This window comes from Adiantum capillus-veneris, chromosome 26, assembly GCF_014529385.1.
Source record: "Adiantum capillus-veneris isolate H3 chromosome 26, ASM1452938v2, whole genome shotgun sequence".
NCBI lineage: Eukaryota > Viridiplantae > Streptophyta > Polypodiopsida > Polypodiales > Pteridaceae > Adiantum > Adiantum capillus-veneris.
This window is the reverse complement of record NC_140956.1, coordinates 80,729,691-80,749,636: the sequence shown is the minus strand read 5'-3', so window position 1 is coordinate 80,749,636 and position 19,946 is coordinate 80,729,691. Positions and strand designations below refer to the sequence as shown.

The 19,946-nt window shown below is 42.7% G+C and overlaps 1 pseudogene across 4 annotated transcripts in view; it reads right to left on the bottom strand.

Moving 5' to 3' along the window:
• The window catches only part of LOC147423720 (putative 3-hydroxyisobutyrate dehydrogenase-like 1, mitochondrial pseudogene), a 62,850-nt pseudogene extending 48,661 nt beyond the window's left edge, over positions 1-14,189 (bottom strand). The window contains exons 1-2 of one of the 4 annotated variants that reach the window (XR_015186522.1): positions 13,220-14,189; positions 12,627-12,698 (exon numbers count right to left, since the gene is read on the bottom strand). The product of XR_015186522.1 is annotated as a putative 3-hydroxyisobutyrate dehydrogenase-like 1, mitochondrial pseudogene, transcript variant X3 (transcript). The remainder of the gene's footprint in view (positions 1-12,626; positions 12,699-13,219) is intronic. The other 3 variants (XR_015186523.1, XR_015186521.1, XR_015186520.1) reach the window with 3 other exon arrangements.
• Positions 14,190-19,946: the final 5,757 nt, after the last annotated feature.

Here is a 19,946-nt window from a genome sequence, read left to right as displayed (position 1 = left end):
CTTTGAAAGCCTACAAAGTTCAGCAAAAAAACTCAGAAAAAGTGATTGAAAACTTGGGGAAAACCTTGCCCTTTTGCGTATGTACAAGCAAGGAATTGCAACGCATAATCTACCCTCGACTAGCTGCACCAAAGGGAACCACAAACAACATGGCTGCCATATCTCAAACCAAGATGAAGACAGGTCAATATGCAGAGCTAAGCACCCACTTTCATCAGCCCATTGAGGAGAGACACACTCTCAACTCACCACACCAGGCTCTCGCAAGGGAAGAGGGACACCTCTACACCAAAACCCCCACCCTTCACCGCACGCTGCAGCAACACATAGTTTCTTATTCACACCTGAATATCCCTCCTCACTCACCACCCCAAGCTGATAAAAGTTCAGTTTTTATTCCTATTTTTAAAGCACTAACTCACACTTTAAAGTCTCCACACTTCTATGTACAAAAACAGCAAAACTATGTACCCCGCACAACTGGCCCGCATGCGTAGAGACAGCTGGCACACACCGCCTTTCTACACTTTGTACAAGCATTCTTTATTTACATATAAGGCCCCCAAAAGCATTAAAAAACAATATCTCAAAGGCTTTGGGGTGGTCCGCACCATTTCGGCAAAACATGTCACATACTGCCCACCCAACAAGCATGGAACACTTTCAAGTGTTCCATACGCATTTCTTGCTTCATCACATGATTCTGCTCACATAAGGCCTGATTCGGATCCCATTGACTCTTGCCTTATGCATCTTTCCATCCAAGTCCTTGAGCTGATAGCTTCCATTATCATACACCTTATGCACCACAAAAGGACCTTCCCACTTTGCCTTGAACTTTGTTTGAAAGGTATTGTCCAAAGCACTATTATACCTCATAACCAACATGCCTTCACATAGCTCTTTTGCCTTTATCTTTTCATTGAATACATCAGCCCTTCTTCTTCCCAAGTCTTCATAGTATCTAATGGCACTTTCTCTATCCAACAAGAGGCAATAGATGCCAGTCTCTCTTTTACATGCTCCTCCTCAACCAAACTATGCTTCAAAATGAACTCCAATAAAGGAAGCATCACATTAATCGGCATAACACACTCTTCTCCATATACCAAATGAAATGCAGTGAAGCCCGTGGATGATTTTTGAGTCACTCTACATGCCCACAGTGCCCTCTCCAAATACATATCCCAATCTTTTGGATCTTCTTCCACAACCTTGAACAATATCTTTTGTAAAACTCCATTGAATGCCTCCACCAACCCATTGCATTGTGGATGATAAGGAGTAGCATACCTATGTTTGATCTCCAATTTCTCCATTCCGAAACTCTTTCCCTTGATCACTTACAAGCTCCAACGGCACTCCAAATCTACAACATATGCAATCAAAGATAAAGCTGCATACATCTTTGCTTGTAGCCCCTCTACTAGACTTTGCTTCTGGCCATCTTGTCATATAATCCACTGCACTAAGTATGTAGTGCTTCCCATTTCTAGTGCCTGGAAGAGGACCAATTACATCCACACCCCACTTCTCAAAAGGTCCATAGCTTACAATGTGTATCAAAGGCTCGGACATCAACTTTCTCTTGTGATATATTTGGCACTCGTGACAGCTTCTACACCAATGCACAACATCCCTATTCATACTTGGCCACATAAGTTGAGCATTCAATACTTTCCTTCTTGTAATTTCCACTCCAAAATGGCCTCCACATCCTTCCTCATGACATGCTTTTAAGCAATCAAAAATTTCATCATGGTAGAGAACTCTTCTCATGACACCATCATCTCCCTTGTGATACATTTGCTCTCCAACCAAGACATACCTCATAGCTCTTCGTGTGATTGCATGCCTTTGTTGAGAAGCCAATCGCTTTCTTGCAAAACCCGTTTGCAACACATGTTCTTCCTCATGGAGGGATTCCCTTCCAAGATACCTTGGCTCTCTAATTATCACCGCGTGCACATCCTTTGTGAACACCTGTTCCGCCAACTCATGAGCCCATATTTCGTGGTACATGCCATATTTGAAAGGAAGTAAAAGACTTTAACAACTTCCTCACTTTGAAAAACCAGCCCTTAATGCCTTCTTGATTTACCTTCCAGGTACCTTGAACTTGCCGCACAATCAACATAGAATCACCTTTGATTAAAAGCCTCCTTACATGTCTTCTGACACATTCTTCCAAGCCTAAACAAAGGCTTGCATACTCAGCCTCATTATTACTCTTTACATCCACTTCTTGGCTTCCAAACCAGCACTCAATGCCATTTTTATCCACAAATACATAACCAATAGTGCCCTTATTAATGCTCCTCTTGAAAGCCCCGTCAAAGTATAAGGTGCCCTCTACATCCTGAAGCTCCGCATGCATAGTTGGGCTTGGTGCTATCTTCTTTTCCAAATCTTTCTTCAACTCACTCCTTGCATGAATCTCTTTAAAAGTGAGCATATCCGCCATATTTGCTCTCACACTATCCTCCTTAGTAAAGCTCATGTCAAATTGTTGCAAGCTAAGTATCCACTTTTGCAATTTAGGACTATCCCCAAGATACCTTAGTGCACGAGGCAATAAACTACATGATGTCAACACCACAAAAGGCTTACAAATAAGATAGGATTTCAGCCTTTTTGTTGCATATACCAATGCCCAAACCAATTGCTCGATCTCATGCCAAGATTTTTGTGCATCATTCTTCACTTTGCTTATGTAGTAAACCGGCCTCATATAAGATTGCTTTTTTCCTTTTTGCATCAATACTGCACCAATAGCATGCTCACCCACGCTCAAGCTCAAGTAAAACATTTCATCCCAACAAGGAGGCATCATCAAAGGTAATGTAGATAGCTTTTCCTTGACGTCCTCAAAAGCTGTTTGCTCATGCTCAGCCCAAAGAAAAGGGTCTTTTTTGTGTGGCTTCTTGCAAAGGGTGCACATATTCAGCAAGCATACAAAAAGACCTTGACAAGTACCTTAGCTTTTGTACAAAACTCATCAATTCCTTTGTACTTTTAGGACTCTCCATCATAAGCAAACATTCCACTTTTGTAGGATCTGGAGCTATCCCATTCTCACTTACCTCATGGCCAAGAAGTATCACTCTAGCTCTTGCAATTTTACATTTCAAAGGATTGAGTTGACCCCCATCATCATCAATCCTTTTAAACGCCATATCAAGATTTTTCACATGAAGCATTCTATCACTGTAAACACAAAAATCATCCATAAAAACTTTTACAAAGCTTTCAAGGTAAGGCCCCAATACTTTGTCCATCCAACTTTGGAAGCTCGCATAAGAATTCATCAAGCCAAAGGGCATCACCCTATAGCAAAACACTCCCCATGGGGTCAAAAAGCTGGTCTTCTTTTGATCTTCATATGCAATCCCAATTTGAAAATACCCACTAAACCTTCTTAGCCAGAAAAGCCTTTCCCCTTGGCGTTTTCATCCCCTACCGGCAGCCATACCTATCGTTTTGCTAACGCCAGCATCCCCTGCCAAGCAGCAGCGTTTTCAGCCACAAAAACGCAGCCTAAGGCCTGATCCAGTTAGCGTTTTCAGCCTCCGACTTCAAGCCAAAAAAATGCAGCATTGTCCTGCTTATCCTCAGCTTTTTTACCATCCCTACAAGCCTCGACAAATCAGTGATTTTCAGCCATAAAAACAGCAGTAAAAACCAGTCATTTTCAGCCCCCAAAGTGGTCCAGATTCTCAGCGATTACCCCTTTGTGGACAGCAGATAGAAGAGAACCAAATTCAGCCCTAAAGTCATCATCATCGTCATCGACATAGTCCCTGTTTGCATCAGTCCATGCATCATCATTGTACACCTTTGTGGAATCAAAAGTAGACCACTCTCGCCGACGAGAGTGGGGCCTTCGGAGGAGGGTTTTACAACCTCTCGGGTGTCGTATCTCTTCTCTCTCCTTCTCTTAGTCTCACACACTTGCACGCACAATATCCACTCACTTTGTTCGTGATCATAGCACTCTCCATAAAGACGGAAGGCTCTCTCCTTCCCTAAGAACCAAAAGGAACCTTGAGCAACTAAAGATCACTAATCTTGAGAAAATACAACATTCATTCCGCTGCACCTTACATTTCGTCTATCAGTTCTTGCACTAAAAAGAAGTCAAGAACAAATCAGAGTCATTATCAGGAATTCCATTTCATAAAGTCATCGAGCAGAATACTATTAGCTCTCAGCATCCCTGAAGCTCAAAGAGACATCAGTGACTTTAGTATCAAAATCAAGGCATCTGTTGACAAAGGAGTGGAGTAACTCCCCTCTTGTGCATCCCACTGCACCAGATCTTCGGCCAAGCTGAATTTTTGGGTTGCGTTTGGAGTTGCGTTTGGAGTAGACTATGCTAAACCAAAACATCGAGGTAAAGTTTCACAATCCGAGGAGAATCTGCTAGGTCCTCCTCCTCCATCCATTCGCATCAAATGCAAGAAAGTTCTTGAACTTAACCAAGAACTGCCTTCGGACTTTACCTTTCTTCGTATCCGTATGTGCCAAAATCTGTTCAGGAACAAGGGTCTCCTCGTTTTCTTCCAATGCGGGTTGCTCATCAGGCTCCCCATCATTAGGCACATCACCCTTAACAGGTTTCAAGAGACTCACATGCAATGCATTGTGAATCCTCCAAGTATCTGGCAGTTTCAATCGGAAGGAGACATCATTTATCTTTTCAGTAATCTGGAAAGCTCCATAGTATCGCATACTAAGCTTTGGAAAAAGCCTCTCCTTTCCCTTTTTCTTTTTTAGGCATGCCTTCTCAAAACGTAAGAGCACCCAATCATCCTCCTTCAGTTTCAAGTCGCGACGATGGCGATCCGCTGCCTTTTTCTGTCATTCTTGAGACTTCCACAAAGTCTCGCGAACCTTGGCAAAAGCCGTATCCAAATCTCGCGAATATTCATCCGCTTCAAATATCTAATCTTTTGTTCTCGGGAAGGATGGAACCTTCGCAGCACTTTCAACAATCTCAAATGGCGTCTTCCCCGTCGAAGAGTGTATCTTGTTATTGTAGGCAAATTCCACCAAAGGTAAGTTCTTTTCCTAATGAGTCTTTTGATCCGAGATACAAGACTTCACTAAATCGAAAACCACTGAATTGGCAATCTCAGATTGCCGTCAGTCTGCAAGTGGAACGATGACGAGAACTGCAACCACGTGCCAATGTTCTCCCAAATTGCCTTCCAAAACAAACTCATAAATCTGGGGTCTCTGTCGGAGACAATCGTCTCAGACGTGCCATGTAATCGGAAAATCATCGTGATCATTTTGTGTTCTCGGGAGATCAAAAATGAAATCCATTTCAATATTTTCCCAGGGGCGGGTGGGTATGGGTAAAGGCTGTAACAATTCTTGTGCCTTATGCCTGTCAAACTTGACCTTCAAGCATACTAAGCAACTGCGCACAAATTCTTCCACATCCTTCTTGAGTCTCAGGCAAAAGAAGTATCTCTCTACCCCTTTCATGGTGGTAGCAATGTCGCGGTGACCCGTAAAAGGTGGACAGTGGCATTCAATCATAACCTTTTCTCGCAACGGCTGTGTAACGCACAACATAGTCTTTCTCATCAAGTAGCCTTCCCGAAGGGAGTATCCAGCTACTGTCTCCCCATCCCGTATCCGTGAGAAAATATCTGCAAAATCTGTATATGTGGCATATTGATCGACCATATCCTCAAAGCTCCTATGATGTATCACGGAAATAGCCAGAACCAACGGCTTCCGAGACAAAGTATATGCCACCACATTCTTCTGTCCCTGCACATGGACAATCTGGAAGTGAAACTGTGACAAGATGTTCGCCCACCGCATCTGCTTTTCCAAAAGCTGCTTCTGTGGGGCAAGAAGTAGCGCAAACTCTGATGGTCTGTAAAGACAGTAAAATCCGCTCCGAGTAGGTAATGCCGCCACGAAGTAAGAGCATGGATAACCGCCAAAAGCTCTTTCTAATAAATCTGTGCTGTTATCTCCGGCCTAGAGAACAAACGGCTCTCGTAAGCTATGACATGGTCTTCTTGCATCAAGACCGCACCCAAACTACGACCACAAGCATCACAATATACTTCAAATAACTTATGCAAGTCCAACAAAGTCAAAATTGGTCCCGTAGTCAATTTCTCTTTCAATGTCTAAAAGGCAGTCACCTCTGTGGGTCCCCACGAGAAAGATACTCCTTTTTGTGTCAAGATATGCAAAGGGGAAGCAACCTCTGCAAACTTTTGTATGAACCGCCCGTAGTACGAACACAGTCCCAAGAAGCTTCTAACTTCATGGACATTCCTCAAGTCGGTCCAATCACGGATAGTCTCTATCTTGGCCGGATCCATTTGCACTCCTGCTGCTGACACAATGTGTCCCAAAAAGTGTATCTCTGGTAGGAAAAATTCACTTTTCTTTGCATTAATCACTAACTTGTGATCTCGTAATGCCTGAAAGACCTGAAGCAGATGATCTCTGTGTTCTGCCTCATTCTTGATGAAAACAATGATGTCGTCAAAGAAAGTGCCAACAAATAGCCTGTACTCTCGAAAAATCATGTCCATCATCCGGTTAAATGTCGCAGGAGCATTGGTTAAGCCAAAAGGCATCACCAAAAACTCAAATAACCCAAAAGTCGTCCGAAAAGCTGTCTTGTAGACGTCTCCCGACGCTATCCTGATCTAATGATATCCACTCTTCAAGTCAATCCTGCTAAAGCACGAGGATCCCTGTAACCTGTCGAGTATATCATCGATCCTAGGAATTGGAAATTTGTTCTTGATGGTGATTTTGTTGAGAGCTCTATAATCGATGCACATTCTCCAAGATCCGTCTTTCTTCAAAACCAACAACACTGGAGAGCAATACGGTGAAGTACTAGGCTGGACAAGACCCTTTTCCAAGAGGTCTTTCACTTGGTTCATAATCTCTTCATTGTGTGCTCGGCTCACACGGTAGGGTGGCCGGTTCGATGGTGTACTTCCAGGTATCAGATCAATAGTATGATCCTCAGGCCCTCTGAAAAGCAATCGACATGAGTATAGAGAAAAAAATCTTGCCGTTCTTTTGATCAGGTCACAACATATTCAACCTTTATCCATCGTTCAATTCTCTCCCAAAAGAATGAGTAAGAAACTAAAGTTCATCAAGTACAATCTCTAAGCCCTTCATTTATCAAAGTCGCTTTCTCGGCCCGGTAGTCAACCACGGCGTAGTTCTTGTGGTACCAAGGGATCCTGAGTAGAACGTCACTCGCGTGCCCTGAACACTCCTGTCATTGCAAACGAAGTTTGCCAATGCTCGGTGTAATGGCAACATCCCATCCGGGTGCCAGACGAACTACCTCCGCCTGTGGCATTAGTTTGTCGGGTCGTAATTCCAAATCGAGCCGCCAATTCCAAGTGAAAAGAAGTTGGCCTTGGCTCCTTCAAAAGAGCTTCTTGATCCTTCACTTTGTCCCAAAAGCGGCAAAGTTTGTACTTTCATTCATTAGATTCGGTGCAGGTCCCACGCCATGTGGTACCAGTTCTACTTTTCTATCTGCCTATTCTGCCACGTTCCTCACCTACTCTCGAACTCTCAGGCCTATCGTCGTCTTTATCATTCTGTTCTTTTTGTGCCTTTGTAGGGCACTTCGCGGAGATATGTCCATGTTCCTCGCATCCAAAGCACTTCCCCTCTCATGAAGCGAGCTCTCTCCTTAGGAGTAAGCTTGGGTCGTGCATCCTTTTTCTCTGGGTTGCTCTTTTTCTTTCTACTTTCATTCCCAGAAGTTTGTTCGGCTCGTTGTGTCATGGCCTCATCTGTGGGGTAGGTCAGACTGCCAGAGTGAATGGCAAAGCCCCGCTTCGCATGACTCATCAACTCCTGAATAGAAGCTGACTTCTGTTCCAAGCAATGATCTCGGATCTCTGTAGGTAGACCCAGGTAAACCGCTCAATCTGTTCTCTGAACGAGATCTTCTTGAATGAAGAGGCAGGTAGAAAAGAGCTCCCGAATCTTTCACAGTAAGCATTGATTGTATCTTTCTTGGTCATCCGAAGATGGTTCCAAGCAGCTCACACATCTCGTTCATATTCTTGCGTCAACCAAGAAGAAATAAAAAGCTTCTTAAATTTCAGCCATTTAACTGGCGCGGTCTTGTTTAAAAGAAGCGTGGACCACCAAGTACGAGCATTCCCCTTAAAGTAAGAGGTAGCTCTCCGAATCTTGGAGTGCTCTCAATAGCGTCCTCCCGCGAAAGCAATGTCAAACTGTTGTATAAAAGACAAAGCCTTCGAAGCATCTGAGTATCCTAAAAAAGTATCAAACTTGATAGAGTGGCCACCTTCCTTAAACTCTCGGACTTTCTTGCTTTTATCTTCGAGAAAGTCATACTGGTTGGCTTTGTAAAAATTCTTCTTGTTCGCATAGAAGTCTCCATCATCAGAATCTGAGCTGTCTGTAGACGAGTCCTCAGTAGAACTGTCAGTCTCTCGGCGAGATGTAGCCCTCTTTGCCTTTTTCTCGCCCTTTTCGAAGCTTTGTTTCTTGCTTCGCTTTTTACCTTTTCTGTCTTCTTCGCTCGAATATGAAGAGCTAGAAGAACTGTCAGATGAAGAAGAAGAACTGAGTACTCCTTCAAATTGAACACGCTTCTTCCGTTTCTTTGCCTTGTCAAAAGTTGACTGACGACCCAAATATCCCGGGAAGTCAGTGCTTTTCTTCTGCTTTTTGCCGTGCGTTTTTTGGCTTTCTTTTGCGCGTCAAAAAGCTGGGCGATCCGTGCATCAACCACCTCTTCTAATTCCTTCTCTGAATATTTCTTGTGAGCAGAAGGTTTCTTGAGAGTGGGTGTAGTGGTTTTCTGCCACTGCTCATGCACTGCCTGAAAAGAAATCTCGCTCATATATTTTGCAAATTTTGGGTCCTTCGCAAAATTGAGCATCATCTTTGTTGCATCGCCAATCAATTGACGACGCTCTATCTGTCGCTGCTCCGCCGGAGTAGGCCTAGGCGGGCCATACTCCATGCAGGAATCTTCGTTGTGATCCCTGTCCGCATCTCCAGATGCAGAGGGAGTCGACTGATCATTGCCTGAAGCAATAGGTGCCGCGGGAAAAAAATTCGGGGATCGGATTTCCCGTAGAAGAGAAATCGGTCGTGCTCTGATACCACTGTAACAGACTTGGACACTCCAAGTCAAGAATCAACCGCGACAGCACCAAATAACCACTTCAAAACAATTCACAGATCACAATAGATTTGCACTGGCCCGGCGGAGTTCCGTGCATAGAGATATTGGCCCTGAAGACTGGCAGCCCTTTCGGTATTTCTTTTTATATTAATCAGATCAAAGTACAAGAGAGTGGCTAGGGTTTCACTCTCAGACTCAGCGCCCAGATGCCCTGAGAAGTGAAGCCCTCACCACTTATTTAAAGGTTACAAGGGATGCCCAAAAGCAGAGCCCCAAAAAGCTTCAAAATCAAAAGCTCTGAAAGCCCAAAAGCATCTGCTCTTTCTCTCTCTCTCTCTCTAAGAGTCCCAAAGAAAAAGCAAAAAGGCTTTTTCTCTCTTTTTGAGAGTTTCACTGAAAGCAAAAGCATCCTCTCTCTTTCTCAATTGCGTAGGCTCGAAAGCTGCTTTTCTTCAGCGCAGATTCCGCCGCAAATCACGGAATTCCGTACTGCTGCTGCCACGTGGCACCCCCGGTAGAAATTAGGGTTTGCAGACAAAAATTAGGGTTTCAGCCAGAATTTTGGGTTTGCTGCAAAATAGGGTTTCGGGCAGTTTTTAGGGTTTGCAGGGATTTTAGGGTTTCAGCCTGAAATTAGGGTTTGTCCGTAGCCACGTCATCACTTTGTGACACCCACACACGCATACACACAAAAACACACAAACGCCGGTGTGCGTGTACATGTACACACAATCCCCCTGCATATCGTTTCTCCCATAGAAACTAGCCTTACCTCACATTCAACTTCGCCAATCGCAAAACGTGACATGGAGTTTAAAGCATCCGACATAGCCAAGTTGGAAGATAAATTTATTAGCACCATCAACCACAAAAAGAAGCTTATGCATAGCATTGTCAACACCCCATCTTCACAAGGCTCTCATAGATTGAGAACAAGATGGATCAATGGCACCAAGAAAAGGAGGAACTCATGGAAGAAAGAGAAAAAGTCTATGCAAAGCAATATGATGGCCACGAAGCAAGCAACGCAAGAAGAAATCGACCTCTTCAAAGGAGACGTGGCTAGCGTGGTAGACTCGCACAAGATTTCATATTAGCTCTACAATAAACCAGTCTCTCTAATTGTGAAGTGCTCAGCTCGTTACATATTATGGTGTGGATCAATGAGTAAGCACTCTAAGTCCACTCACATTGGTTGGTGTAAGTAGAAAAATTGAAGTTGGCAAAGAATTACCGAAAAGGTATGAATCAGGAATTGGACACGATACATATGTTGATGTGTGCAAGAGATGCAAGTTTGGATAGTGAGCTACATGACTTTTCACGAGATTGGTTGAATCTATTGGAAGTTTTTTGCATTGCCATCACTTTTCAAAAAGATCCATAGAGCTATCTTCTATACTTCTACTAATGAGTGGAGTTGTGAAGCTCTTGGAAGTTTGGATTTGGAGGCGGTCAACTTGGTAAATAACTCCCTAAGGAGAAAGATCTTGTCTTGCAATCTTCAAATGTGAGGAGCTTCTTTGTGTAGAGCTCTTAGGTATTCAAGAGTCACGTCTAGTGCTGTGTTTGGTGCATGAGGGAAGCAGCACAACTCGCCATAGCAAATCGACACGGTTGGAAAGAGAAGTTATGATTGTCTTTTTTTTAGTCGAATACTGTAGGTTGACCATATTCTACTTGGAAACTTCTCTGCATGCTAGTCCACATATGGAAGAGTATGAAATGATTGTTCATACTTTGCCCTAAATGAGTGGTCCATATGGATTCTTGTTCTCAAAAGCTGTCCATTTTCTTTAACTGCTTACTACCTAGTCTATATAATCTCGACTCTTATCAATTACTTTTACGTCATATGTAGCATGTTTTTTTGTTGAATTTAGGGTGTCGTATGATGTCACGTATGGAATTTCATGGGGGTGTGAATTGTACTTTTTCCATACTTCCACACCTATATCCATTTTCCGTAAGGTTGTCGTATGAAAAAACTATGTTCACAATGCAATCGCAGACTATTACACTTCTCTAATTAAGAGGAGGGTTTGTGACGAGCTCGTGATGTGGTATAACCACATACCCAAACCAGAGGGATACAAGAGAGCAGAACTAAGTGATTAGAGATCATCATTTGGTCATAGAAGCCCCCAAATCCTAACACACAAACTGCCACAAATAGTGCGTTTCAACTCTTTGAGTCCCAAGGACCTATAAATTGAAGGCACGTGTGCCATTTGTAAATCAATTATGGAGAGTGGTCTCTCACGACACATATAAACTCTATTGATTAATAATAAAGAAATACAATGAGGAACGCCCAACTTGCACGCCAATACTCTCTGACGAGGACTCCACCTCTTAGACGTCAAGCCAAAATTAAACAGTGAAGTGCTTTTTATTCCCCTTCAGTTATTTTGAAGTTAAATCATCTCATTGGCAAGTGGTTCCGGTCGGGTACATGATTTTTCACCTCCCTCCATTTATTGGGTCATGGGGATATCCAAGGGAGTTCCGCTCATAGATCCACCAACCGATCCCCAAGGAGAAAAAGAAAAACAAAGAAAGGAAGAAAAGCAACATTATTAAGAAAAAAACAAAAAACGGAGAAATGAAGAAAAGCAACATAAAATAATGAAGAAAGACCCAGAAGCGAAACTAGCTCCGCAGAAAGGAACAAAGGCAACAGCACCACATGGTCTGCCAAAAGTAAGCATCCAAAGTAAAATAATGAAGAAAGACCCAGAAGCGAAACTGGCTCCGCAGAAAGGAACAAAGGCAACAGCACCACATGGTCTGCCAAAAGTAAGCAACATAAAATAATGAAGAAAGACCCAGAAGCGAAACTGGCTCCGCAGAAAGGAACAAAGGCAACAGCACCACATGGTCTGCCAAAAGTAAGCAACATAAAATAATGAAGAAAGACCCAGAAGCGAAACTGGCTCCGCAGAAAGGAACAAAGGCAATAGCACCACATGGTCTGCCAAAAGTAAGCATCCAAAGTGCAGGGTAGGGGGCAATGAAACCCTGGTGACACTGCAAACAAGGACGCTTTATGCAAGACACCTGCATGGCAATATCCACACAACAAGGATATAGTCATCTCTCTCTCTCTCTCTCTCTCTCTCTCTCTCTCTCTCTCTCTCTCTCTCTCTCTCTCTCTCTCTCACATTCATATAAGAGGTCTTGAGTTCAACTCTCCTCATTGGATAGATCTTTGTGGTCTCGTGGCATAGTTTCCTACGTTAAAACTCTCTTCTTCTTCTTCTTCTTCTCTTCTTTAGCCCAGATTCACCCTTAAAACATGTTGCCCAATTGTGAATACAATGATGTTACAATAGGAACCAAAACCAGAGAAATTATAACTCACAAAATTTAACATGAATATATCTTCACATTATATCTATCCTCCTTAGCTTTGTGGGGTCTTGAAGTACAAGGAAGAATACACCTGAGGTTCATTTGGTGTGTGCATCCTTGTCTAGACTTGGCCAAAGTAGAGTGGACATTGAGCAATCTCCTTCTTCAAACAAACAAAAAAATTGTGCCCTTCAATATGTATTGAAGGTGAAATACACAATTCGAACCTAAACAAAACAACTCACACCCTCCTCCTAAAAAGGCATCATTGACCCTCATCAACAAATAATCCTTTGTGAAAGAACCTCATCAGACAACACTACTTGAGGCATTTATCAATTCCCACATTTTGATAAGTGCGATCTCCAATAACTCTATATAAAACAAAAAAATTCACTCAGAAGAGTGTAGGTAAATTCTTATGGAATCTTTGCTCACTATTGACATGGGAAGCTGGCAATATTAACTTGTAAGAGTGTCTCCAGAGTTTGGTAAAAACACTTAAGAGTGAATTTTTCTTGCAGACTGTGCTTGCAATAGGTGCAAACAATATTTAAGCCTGAGGATGGTAGGAACACCAATCAAGGGGGCAGTTAAGGAGACTTGCGCCAATCTCTTTATGCAATTATAGCACAAAATCAGAGCTTCCTAATCCACATAGTTATCATGAAGTGTAGAAACTACCTGAAATTTCGTAAACTGCTCATTTAGAATCATTTGAAGAGGCCAAATTGTTAAGGCGCTGCAATGAGAGGAACACTGCTTGGCCTCCAAGCTGGCCATCACCATGAGCTACCAAAGAAAGGTACAATTGTTGCACCAAAGCCAAGCCAGGGAATGAAGCTCTCATGCTTTGAGACTCCTGGATAGCAGTACCAAGGTCCTTAACCATGTTCTCTGCAAAGCCTCCAGGTGTAAAGTCTCGGTTCACAAGCTTGGAGCCAAAAATCTCCATTGATTTGGATCCAGCAGCACCTCCCGAAACTGCCTTCAAAAACAGGTTGGGCTCAAGGCCAGCCTTCTCTGCATAGATCAGACCCTCAGACAAGCCAGTCAAATTCGCACCGACCATGATCTGATTTGCAAGCTTGCAAGTTTGTCCTGAGCCTGCCGGGCCCAAATGGGTGACTTTCCCCATGCAATTGAACAATGGCTCCAACGCCTTCACAGTCTCCGCAGCTCCCCCCGCCATGAAAGCTAGGGTTCCTTCTTTGGCACCCACATCTCCACCCGAGACAGGCGCATCTACACAGTGGATGTCTTTGGAGAGGCCAAGTTCGAAGAGTTCGCGGGCCAAGGAGGGTTCACTGCTAGTGCTGTCCACCACAATGCTCCCTGGACGGAGGCCCTCCAATACACCCTCAGGTCCAAGCATCACTTGCCGAACGTCACGCGCACTTGTAAGCATGGTGAAAACCACATCGGATCGCTGTGCCACAGCCAACGGTGATGGGGCAAAGGTGGCGCCCTCCTCGCACAAGGGCTGTGCCTTGATGCGTGTGCGGTTGAACACTGTAACTGGATATCCCGCCCGACGCAGGTGCAGACACATGGGAAGGCCCATAAGCCCTGTGCCTATCCATCCAACCCGCGGCTTTGCCATTTCCATTGTTGGTGCTGGCAGAGCTTACCTTTTTTCTTTATTTCGACAAATTATTTTTTGCACGACGTGATGAAGTGTTTTTATTTTTATTTTTTTATAGCCAACCTGTGGTGGGCATTGCTATAGAACGTAAGAAGACATACACAAATTGCCATCAAGCATCTAACGCACAGGAAAATTTTAATTTCATGGCTTTCTCTACAACGGTTTGAATAGTGAGACCAAGGCAATGCTCATTACCATACATGTTTTAATAGATTTTGGAGGGCAGTTGATTACTTGGTTGGTTGTGATTGTTGTCGTCTCGACTTTTGTTGTGGAACAAGAGCCAATTGATAGGCAACAACAATGGCTTAGATTGGGACTTGATGTGACCGTTGGGAAGAAGCAAATTGTGTCTCATAGGGCTCACTATATGACAGAGGGCCAATAAAGGGGATAATTAAACCGTACAAAGGGTTCGAGCTTAATCATTATGCTTAAACCTTACTCCTTAACCTACTTTGATAGTTTATTTGTAGATTTTCATTCAACATGGTAATATAATCGACCATTTAGTCTCTAGACCGGGGACCCATCTTTGAGGCACCCATATTTTTATTCTGAATCAAGTGTAGTAAATTTTCTCTTATTTCTCGTAGAAGCTGAGAGAGAGAGAGAGAGAGAGAGATGTTGTCATAGTTGGATGGTCTTGGTGGCCGTCGATTACAAAACCTGGTCCAAAACAAATCTGGGGAGAAAAACATTGGAATAAAAAATTGTCTTCATGCTATAGAATGGTTATGCAGAGGAGAACATTAGCTAACAATACATAAGATGCATTGTCAAACAAGGACATACGTAGATTGATATCAACAACCTAGGAATAAAGCAAACCTATAAAGAGTGCATAGAGTATTGCAGTACATAAGTTGAATTGTCCAAGTATGAGAAAAGAAGTACGTACGGCTATTTGATATATAGATATGATGATCAAGATTGCACATGGACTATTGATAAAAACATGTAGCTAAACTAAACTTAAGGAAGCATTGACAAACTCAAACAAAAAGCATCAACAGACTATGAAAATTAAATTGCACTACCAACCTAATGTAATGGTGTCGTCCAATTGTGCAAGCCAGAGGACAATATTTGAGTCAAGCTACATAAAAGCAATGCAATGTGAATAGTTAAACATGTCATCTTGCAATAAAGCGCCACAGAGTGAAAATGCTAAATATACAGTGCATGTTATGCAGAAGTGCCATACAAAAGTATGGTGGAGTGTTGGCTTTGTGGTCTCTCCAAAATTATAAGAAACGGAAGTCGTGCCCTGCTCCATAGCATTCATGTGTTGCGCCAAGCAAACGCATAGGCATGGAGAATTGGATGCAGATAACGGACCTTGCAGTGTTGTTGAGATAGAGTCGTGCTTGTGCAATCAAAACGTGTATTGTCGTGAATATATGTCCTCTCTGTCAGACACAAAACACACATTAAGACAAATACAAAAGATGCATGATATAGATTAAACTCAAAAAGAAGCAGAGCCAACTTTATGTTCTACATGATAGACGTATTGGAGTCTTACGTAGTGCAAGAAGTGCCCTCGCTTCACATCCTAGAAAAACAAGCCAGAGCTTCGTGGCTCAGTCCTTTTGTGACATATTCCGCAATAAATGCATTTCAAGAGACGACATTCCAAACATACATGTCAATCAAGGCAGTGCCACATGCCTTCAAGGCGAAAGTGTAGGTGATTGCATCTAGAGATATGCCCTCACTTCGTATCTTCTAAGGACAATCCATGGATCCTTGGCTCAATCTTTTGGCCGCATTTCAAAAAACGACATTAGGCTTACCACATCCCTCCTCTAGCCCTAAGGGAGGTACATACCACAAGCTCCGATCGATGTCGTACATTGAAGTAGGTGTTGGATGCAAATCTTTGTCAAATGATTGTGTGAAGATGATCCCTCCCTTTTCCACTAAGCATCAACCTGGAAATCTCCCACACTTGCCTTCAGTCCAACCTTCAGTTGTGAAAATTCTTATGTCGTAAGACTGGAGAGGCACATTCCAAGCCAACTTCTTTGAACATGCCTGCCCACATGCTTTTGATTATACCTATCTATCTCCATAACTAGGATTGCTTCAAATTGCTCTGAATTTTTTATTTTCCTTTTATTATAGGAATTGCTCTTGGTAAGTTTGAGGAATGGCTCTACTTTGGCTCGATCAAAGGAAAATCAAAGAATGTGGGCAGTTAGAAGCATTTTCCTATAGCACTATTGAGCCCTTAGCCATCATCTTTTCTCTTCAGATAAGGACCTATAACCAATGCTTATGTTCTTTGTAAGTCAAAAAAAGGCAATAAAGCAATCCCTCCCAACAAATCAAACAACATCTCCAAATCACTTCAAAATCTTTCTAACATTATCAAGAAGCCAAATGTAGCAATAGCCCCTACTATACACCTAGATTATGAAATTTCCTACTGCTCTTCCACTTCCAGTTACCTTTGTTTTCAGGGTTTCAAGCAGTCCCATCCCATGAACATGGCAGAAGCTTCAGCTCATCACACAAACCTTTTTTTCCTTCCACATTCACACTTGCATCATGGAGAATGATATTTTCTAAAGTGATGTCTTCTGAAATCCACCCTCCAACAGCAGGGCCCATGGAAACAAGCCTACCTTTATTGGATTTAGCTACATGGAAAGGAGCACCAATAGATAGCATACCAGATTCTACGGCCTGTTTCACAATACTTGCACCAGGTATCTTGTTGTACCGACCCCATCCAATCAATATGTAGATACTTACAAGAGCAGTATGAGTCCTGTCTAATCGGAAGCCCCTCCTAACTGCCTACGTCTTCGATCATGAACACCTTGCCTCTGTAATAGGCTGTCAATACCACGTGCGTTGAATTGTGGGAAAAGAGGGCATGCTCTGCAGATAAGTGGATGGTGGAGAAAACTCTCAAGCCGATGGACGTAGTGCTAAAAAGGAGAGTGCACCTTTCAAAATCAGTGGCTGCCTGCATCAAAGGAGCTATCTCTGTCCTGTCTAATCGTAAGCCTTCCTGACTGCCTACGTCTTCGATCACCAACACCTTGCCTCTGTAATAGGTTGTCAATATCGCGTGCGTTGAATTGTGGGAGGGGAGGGCGTGCTTTGAAGATAAGTGGATGGTGCAGAAAATCGATTGAAGGTAGATTTCCAGCGCTCCTCCAACGTGGCAGGAGAGCACCCGTGGCCACCTCAGCAGCCTTGCTAGCATGGCTAAAAGCGCTGGCTGGAGCGCTATGCGTGTGTTGTTTCGTACGACCTCCTAAAACGGGCGCTTTCAGCTTCGTAACACGTGCGACCTCGAAAAGCCTGCAAAACAGGGCTCATCCTTCCTTAGCCTTCAATCCTTTCGGGTTTTAAGGCCAAAATAATTTGAAGCGGGCCTGCTAGTGTTCAACGTACAAAATTCCCTTAAGGCTATTAAGGGAGGAAATTTTGCAAAATAATGGTCATTTTCAGCAATTTTAACTCTATTTTCTTAGATTTTCCAAGTGGATTATCTCCTTCTCCCTCCGCTCGATTTCACTTTTCATCTGGTTCAAGGCTATTTAACTAAATTTTCCAAGCGGATTTTCTGGTTTTTCCCCCTTTCTTCAACCAGTTGATTTCATTTTTCAATTGGCTCAAGGCTATTTAACTCTATTTTCTTAAATTTTCCAAGTGGATTTTCTCCTTCTCCCCGTCCCTTCAAACGACCGATTTTCTCTTTCAACTGGATCAAGGCTATTTAACTCTATTTTCTTAACTTTTCCAAGCGGATTTTCTCCTTCTCCCTTCCAAGAAAATTTTCTCCTTCTCCCCCTCCCTTCAACAAGCCGACTTCATTTTTCAACTGACTTAACTCTATTTTCTTAAATTTTCCAAGCACATTTTCTCATTTTCCCCTCACTTCAACTGGTTGATTTCGTTTTTCAACTGGCTCGATGCTAAGCTGACAAAGGGCTTGCAAAATATATTTTTCCTTTTTATAGTTTTAGGTCAAAATTTGAAGCATGTTATACTACAACTTCTAAATTTTTCCTAGTTTTCTTAAAGGCAAGCTCATAACCTAGCCATGATTTTGCAATTTTAGCCAATTAAAATACACTAGGCCCAAGCCATAAAGCCATAGGTGCTTGGAGAGTTGGCAACAAGGGAACTCACTATATGTTTCCCTATGTTGGAAGCTAGGAAGGAATTCTTGAAGAAGAGACCAACACTCAAGCAAACTAGGATATTTTTGGATGATGATCTCGCTCTAACACAAGTAGCACACATGCAAGAGTTGATGCTAGATATCAAGGCGGTGAGAGAGAAAGGGAAAATTCCTTTCTGCGGAGAAGGGAGAGTAGTGGTGTTGGAAAAACGCACCACATGATGGTGTGAGACCTATGGGGCCAACCTTAAAATAGCAACATGGAATTGTAATGGATCAATGAAGCTAGATGTAGGCACATTTGAGGATAGGTTTTGATCATATGGGCACATCATCGCATTTGCTAGAGATTGAGACTCACAGATTTAGGAGAGTACTAACAGAGGCCAGGATATGCCATTTATGTCATATAGAGCCAGAGATAGAGTTACATCACATTTGTCATTGCCGAATATACTATAAGATATGAGGCTGCTTTCATTGGATTCAAAGAGGGCTTTGGACCATTGGCTAGATTCATGAGATATCAGAATCATAGATGCCTCGGGTTGTTTTTGCTAGAGTTGCGCATACATAGGGAGAGTCTGATCTTGAGGAGATCGAGAAGTGGGAGATTACTAACTTCTTTAGAGCAAGGACTCAACAGTAAGATGAGCATGCTCAATGTCTATCCTCGTTGCCATTAAGCTCAGGAGAGCTAGACGCCCACGTCTACGAGGGCAACCACGACATCGATGAATGCACCATCAAAGGATTAGGAGTATTCTAGCATGACATGGGAGACGCCCAATAGGACTATCTAAAGAGGCGGACATTGACAAAGCTCTTCAACGATCAATGCAATACTTTCTTGGACAATGCCCGATGTCGAGCAACCTCGGGCATGGATGATGATAACGATGATGATGCCGAATTGAGATGCCAAATGCGTCAACTAAAATGCAGTTTCCAAAGTTGAAGGTCCCCTACTCTAAAAGCTATTTTTAAATCAAATTAGGGGCTTTTTTGTGTCGTTTGAAGCTTGCAGAGTGGAGTTTTTTTGGCAGAGGAGAGTGCTTGTCAATCCCCTTTGTATTTTCTCATGAACATGGGCATTTCGATGGTAGTGCAAACTTTGTATGCTCCTTCTGAAGTATAATCAAGCCACTATTTTCCAGTTGTGATGTTGCAGAGGCTATTGCACTAGATAACATAAGAGATAGTGTTGTAGGTTTCTTAAGGGATTTTGCACATGAGAATGCCTTCATCGAATATTTTCGTACTTATTGGGTGGGAAAAGTTGGTAAGTTTGATTTCTAACTTAAGCACTTGATATCTACCAAACAGTACTATTGTTCTTTGGTACTTATGTGAAATCATTTTCTTTGCTTGTGTGAAGATGTGGGCTAGAGGTGTGAGGATGCTTCCCCATGCTTATCAAGACACAAATGGAGCCATAGAATCGTATCATGCTACATTAAAGTCTCGATTCCTATGTGGCAAAAAATATATATGGGGCCGTAGAATTGATTGGCTCTTACATAAACTATTAACCTCTTGTTTGCCTTATTTTTGGTACATAGATGAGGCGAAGAAAGGTGGATTTTTTAGAAACAAACCAATACAAAAATTGATTG